Source organism: Macrobrachium rosenbergii, chromosome 56, assembly GCF_040412425.1.
Source record: "Macrobrachium rosenbergii isolate ZJJX-2024 chromosome 56, ASM4041242v1, whole genome shotgun sequence".
NCBI classification, from domain to species: Eukaryota; Metazoa; Arthropoda; class Malacostraca; order Decapoda; family Palaemonidae; genus Macrobrachium; species Macrobrachium rosenbergii.
Window position 1 is genome coordinate 24364788 of NC_089796.1, and position 6349 is coordinate 24371136.

Genomic DNA, 6349 nt, shown 5'->3' on the forward strand with positions numbered 1-6349 from the left:
GCAGCGTAGGCACACCAATACCCCAAAGGTAGAAGTGGGGTCGCGTTAGCCAGGTCTTTGGTTTGATCCCTGTCGGCTGCTCACTGGCCGAACCAGTTGTGAATGGGTACCAGCTAAAGTCAAGAGAAAAGGGTTAAGGATAATAACTTAAATCTCCAGAAGCTTGCTGAGAACCGGAAGGCCCAACGCTTCTTTGGCCACTTCCTTAAATGGGAAAAATGGTAAATTTACATATATATATACAATATGATATACATTATATATATATATATATATATAAATATATATTATATATATATATATATATATATTATACTGTATATATATAATACATATATATATATGTATAATATATATATATATGTGTATATATCTATATATATATATATATATATATATATATATATATATATATATATATATATATATATATATATATATATATATATATATATATATATATTAAAACTGTGCCCTTGTGGTCACACACAAATGCATTTCAAATATTATAAATGCACCCATGGTCTATGAAAGAAAGGACCAATGGTATACATGCGCCCCAAACAGAGTAACAGAGAATCGCGGTAGGAATACTTCTGCAGCCAGACAGGAAGATCGATCGCTTTGCGTGTCTGAACAAAAGCACAATTTGCTTTCTGCTAGAAAAGAGAGAAAATATAAAGCGATGGACGTGCACTTTTGACGACTGCAAGTAAGGTCAATAGTTTTGCACGTGAACACAAACTTGTTCCTTCTTCTTGCCAACAGTGAGGGAATAATTTAGAAAAAAAAAAAGTTTTGTATGTATGAAAAGTAAGTCGTTTTGCTTTCATTTTTAAGAAACAAACTTTCCATTTTGGGATGTTAAAACTCTAAGGAAAAAACCGAGTTTGGGAGCCTTACTGGAAAAAAACACCTGTACAATATTTTCCTTCTTAGAGAATTTAAAATTTGAAAAAAATTGTTTGGAACATATCCTTGGGTACCTTCTACAAATATTGCCTGCAATTTTTTGGAAGGATGACTAACAAGCCCACTAACTCCAACATTCTGTAAGTAAGAAATCTGATTTGGCTACCTGCCTGAAAATTCAAAACCTTACCATTAAAAGGCAACAAGGTTTTCCTGTCACTTCGCACCATATGCCTGAATATCTAAAATTAGGAGGTATATACATGTTTGAGTTAGCCACTTACACGAAAGGTAACAAATTCTGCTTGTATAGGAACAGTTTTCTAAAACTGCCTACCTGAATTGCAACAAGCTCTAACTATAAGCGTGTAAAAGGTCATATAGCTGCCTACTCACATTTTCCTCGAAATCCAAAATTCTGATAAAGTAATACTTTCCTTGCTTATCATATCATCTTCTGACTAACTCACGCATTCCAGCAAGGTCACTTGTTAGACTACAGGTTCTCTGACAACTAGCTCAAATGACTGAAACGAGCTAGCGAGGGGAGGCCGCTTTTCATGTCCAAATGTCCGAATACACAGCTGGCTTCAAGAATTTTGGTACGCATCCCGACAAGCTAAAGAGTCAGTGGCAACTCCGCATGTAGCAGGTAATATTCCTGGGTTTAACAAACATGTGAACATCTCACAGCAAATACAAAGTAATTAAATAAAATTACATAACAATATTAAGTAACATCATTGTAGGGTTGCCAGATCTCACCAGCTTGGCAAGACGTGGATCGAAATTCATGAAGCCAACTGTACAAAGGAGAGCTTTTATTCAAAGCAATGGCCAATGGGAAGGGCAGCCTAATGTTCCTACCTAGACGAGGAAAAGAGGAGGAGGGATAGAGATTAACAACAAAGCAATACACCTGCCTCCTAAAGGAAGGAAGGAAGGTTACCAAGAAAAAAATTAGCAGGAAGAGAACTCCAAACCTTGGGAGCAGAAGGAAGGTAAGTCTGAGAACCGTGAAATCCTTAGATTACTACCGATTTCTAGTCAATAACTATCAGAGGAGGTGACTTGACGAGTGTTACGAGGCTATCGGAGAGGAGAATGAATGCTCCCTTTGCGCTATTAGTCTACAGGGCGTATAAAGAGTTATGTTTTGGTTGCCTGGCTTTAAAGCTTTCAATTCCGATTTTAGAAATATCTGCGGGTACATCACAAACAACTGCTAAAACTGTAAACCATTTTATATTTAAAGGAAACCTTTAAATATAAAAAGGTACCAAGACATAAATAAATCGAAAAGCTTGGACTAAAAATGTTCACAAAAAATGAAGTAGGATAAAGTATGTAAATAAAAAACTGAAGTACCTGTACATAAACCCATTCGAGCAGAGAGAGAGAGAGAGAGAGAGAGAGAGAGAGAGAGAGAGAGAGAGAGAGAGAGAGGACGGGAATGTCGAAAATGCATGTTCCGGATAGTTGCACAGGCACTCACCTTATCTGGCGTTCAAATATTGATGTTTTGGCAGCTTTCTGAGAGAGAGAGAGAGAGAGAGAGAGAGAGAGAGAGAGAGAGAGAGAGAGAGAGAGAGAGAGAGAGAAAAGGGCTTATCGAGGTCAATGGGTGCGTGGGTCATTGTGTTCTGGCACGGATGAGAGTTTCCTCGGAAAGATTTACGCTTCCCGTGGCACCTTCACTTTGGCACCTTCCACGGAATTCCCGACAAATGTAAACAAACGGAACTAGCCAACAAAAGAGACGGGCATAAACAAATACACGAAACATACAATACAATATTAACTAGCAAAAACTAGTAAACACAAAGTCAGATACACGAAGTAACAAACGCAAGAAGAAAAATAACAGAAGCGTGTAAACGAAGCATGCCTAAGCACGTCATGTAGGCAAAACAAAGGTGAAATGCAAAGACGATAATAAATAAATCCGTGAAGCACGCAAAACAAAGGTGGAAAATAAGATGACAATAAATAAATATGTGAAGTATACACAAAAACTGGCATAAACAGAAAGCACGCTCAGAAACGTATGAAGCATACAAAGCCACCGCGAAAGAGAGAGAGAGGTGTGTGTGTGTGTGTGTGTGTGTGTGTGTGTGTGTGTGTGTGTGTGTGTGTGTGTGTGTGTGTGTGTGTGGGAGGGAGGGAGGAGGGAGGGGGGCGGACTTGAAACAAATGTTCGTAGCACAAAAACAGAGCAAGTAAATTCATGAATGTCCTACATGTCTAAATAAGTAAGCCGAGCAATCAAGAGCTAACAATCAAGCAAGAACAGAGCAAACATTATGGAGCAATGCCAAGCAAACACAACTAACAAAAGACACATGACAAAAAACCGACGTGACCGACGCGAACGAATTTGTCATAGCAAAAAGATCCGACACACGACTTTGTCATAACACACTAAAATGAGGCATAACTTTCCCATACCATATCAATCAGACACACGCTATCGCTGAAAATTGCAAAAAATCACGAATAAAAACTTCAGAGAAGCAAAAAGTGCAAATTCAGGACAGAGGATAAAAGAAATGATCATATTTGTGAATAATTCTTTTCTTCGCCGATGAAAAGCAAAAGAAAAACAAGACTACGTCCAGTGACATGTTTATCCTCAACTGTCCAATCAACGGTGAAGCCTCAGTTAAGAGAAAAATCCACATCAACAGCTTCATACACTTATAATAAAAAAGAGCTCATCAGCATCAAGTCTGCTCCTGTCACATTCATCTTCATTATTTACGCAATCTTGCACTTACTGGTCATAAAGACATATCCTATGCTTCTTCTTATTACTAATTTTGTAAACGGTATCGAGTAATTAAGTCAAATCAAGATGGAATAACCTGACCTCTTAACAAAAACGTCTCATGATTGGCAAAACCTGTACCGTCCCCTACCCCCCTCCTTCAGACTAACATTCCTTTTGTACTTTAATTATATAACTCCAAGTTCGGAGACCAGCAGAGGGACAGCTGAATGATATCGTCAGACCGCCTCTTTTCAAATTTGCTATAAAAACCAATTTTGCCGATGGCAATATTCGGCGACTTTTTCGTCCCTCCAATTCCAAACTTGGGAATTCACTTATTTTTTTCGCTTTCCCTGACTCCAATAACCTTATTTTTCCTTGCTCACTTCTTTCTCGTTATCTTCCGGCCTCAGTCGCCCGTCCCAACTTCCTCTCAGTAAAAAAATAAAATAAAATTGGAAGTTTCCACTGTTACCAAATCTACAAGGAAGTACGAATTGGTCATCACCGTCAGCTCTTTTATCAAAGCTGTGACGTCGGCATATCGAATAATGACGTCATCGTATACCTCTCCATGATCTTTGTTTGCAAAGAGGTGCTATTCTCGCCCCGAGCCTGTTTCCCGAGCACAAAAAACACGTCCAGTGTGCTTTTGTTCATGCTCTCTGGGTCCATTCTACAGCCTTGTGCTGAGACAGAGAGAGAGAGAGAGAGAGAGAGAGAGAGAGAGAGAGAGAGAGAGAGAGAGAGAGTCTCTAGTCATTAACACTTGTTTTTCACCAAATAAATTAGAAAAATGACTCGAGATTTCATATTATTTCAGATTTCTAATTAGAATGTTGTTCCAAAGATACCTAGCTTTACGCATCAGACATTGCAACATTAATAATATTTTTCATCCCAAATTGTGTGTATTTATGTACGTATGCATATATATATATATATATATATATATATATATATATATATATATATATATATATATATATATATATATATATATATATATATATATATATATATATAGTATCGTATAATATATATATATATATATATATATATATATATATATATATATATATATATATTGTTACATGGGTCATTTGGCCGATGAGTTTAATTATTAATTACTGTGATTTATATAAACTTGCTTTACCTAAGACCCACGTAATCCTATCAATTAAGCTACAAGCTACCAAAAAAGACAGATAATTAACTTAATTAGATTCAGTCACCAGTTGAAACTAGGCTACTGAATATATTGATTTATTCTGAACACATGAATTAAATAAAACACATTACTCAACCATCTAGTTCAACAAAAAGTGAATGAAATAAAAAAAAAACCTTACAGGAGCTAATAACGGCTCCAACTTCGTCCCACTTCAGACACACAATATTTCAACGTATGTTAGGGGATGACACAACAGCTGAGAAAACTCTTGTGACTCTATTATAAGCAATTCTATGCGCCAGACTCGAGTATATTGTTGCTAGTCCTTCTCCAAACGAGATTATGACCAGGTTCCAAGGCGTGCCCGATTCTGGAAGAGACGTACCCAGATAACAGTTGGATTCCAGGGCCTCTCACTTATCATTACTTGACTGCAAGGCATGTATCTTAAATCAAGGATATTACATTAACACCATGGAGGATACTTTATGCAATCTCACTAGGCAACACTAATTGTACTTCATATAACTGACTTCATAAAATTGGGATACGGTTTTACCAGGATTTCCTTAGTCAGTGACTGTTAAGAGAGAAACTTGAAACAGAAAATAAGGGGGAGATCTAAAAGGAGGAACTGGGAGTAATTGTCATCTTCAGGCTTACCTTAGAGTAGATAATGCAGTGATCAATTGCATCAAAAGCCCTGGGTCTGTTCAAAGGTAATTTTCCCAGCTGTTCCACAAGAGGGTTAAAGGAGAAAGGGGGGGAGGCCGAGAGAGACACCCTGCGCTTGTGCTCTCACTTAAGGGTAAAGCAAGACTCATGAGCTGGGTCAAATGTGCGTGGGGGTTTGCTTGGAAGACTTAATGGCCTGCGGGTAGCCTGAAAAATGACAAAAAACTCGCCAGTACAAAGGTCATAGTAAAGTGAGCTTCAGGTATACCCTAACTAAAGATGGCCCTAGTAAAACCTACCGTTAGATAGGTCCCTAAACTACACTTATAATCGGTCAAAGATGGTTGGCATTTTGAAACACATCAGCCAGCTCTCTGGCCTCCCTCCCTCAACTCCTTAGACAGAGAAAGCTTTTTGGTGGTTTCTTTTCTTTGTTTTTCATTATATTTCTACTAAATCAAGGAAGAGAGGTTTGAACAGTATAATATTTGTAAGATATATATATATATATATATATATATATATATATATATATATATATATATATATATATATATATATATATATAGAACAACAAAAAGACACCTATATGCATGCATATATATGTGTGTGTGCACAATAAAAACCACTTTATATGTATACACACATGTACACACACACATTATATATATACATATATTTATATGTATATATTATCATGAAAAAGTTAATGCCTTTTTTAGCCCAGTAACGTAACTTTTAAACTTTAACTTTTGTTTACATTTTGCCGTTAAATGAAGGTTTGGGCTGGTTTTTTTTTTTCCCCCACCACCGGGTAT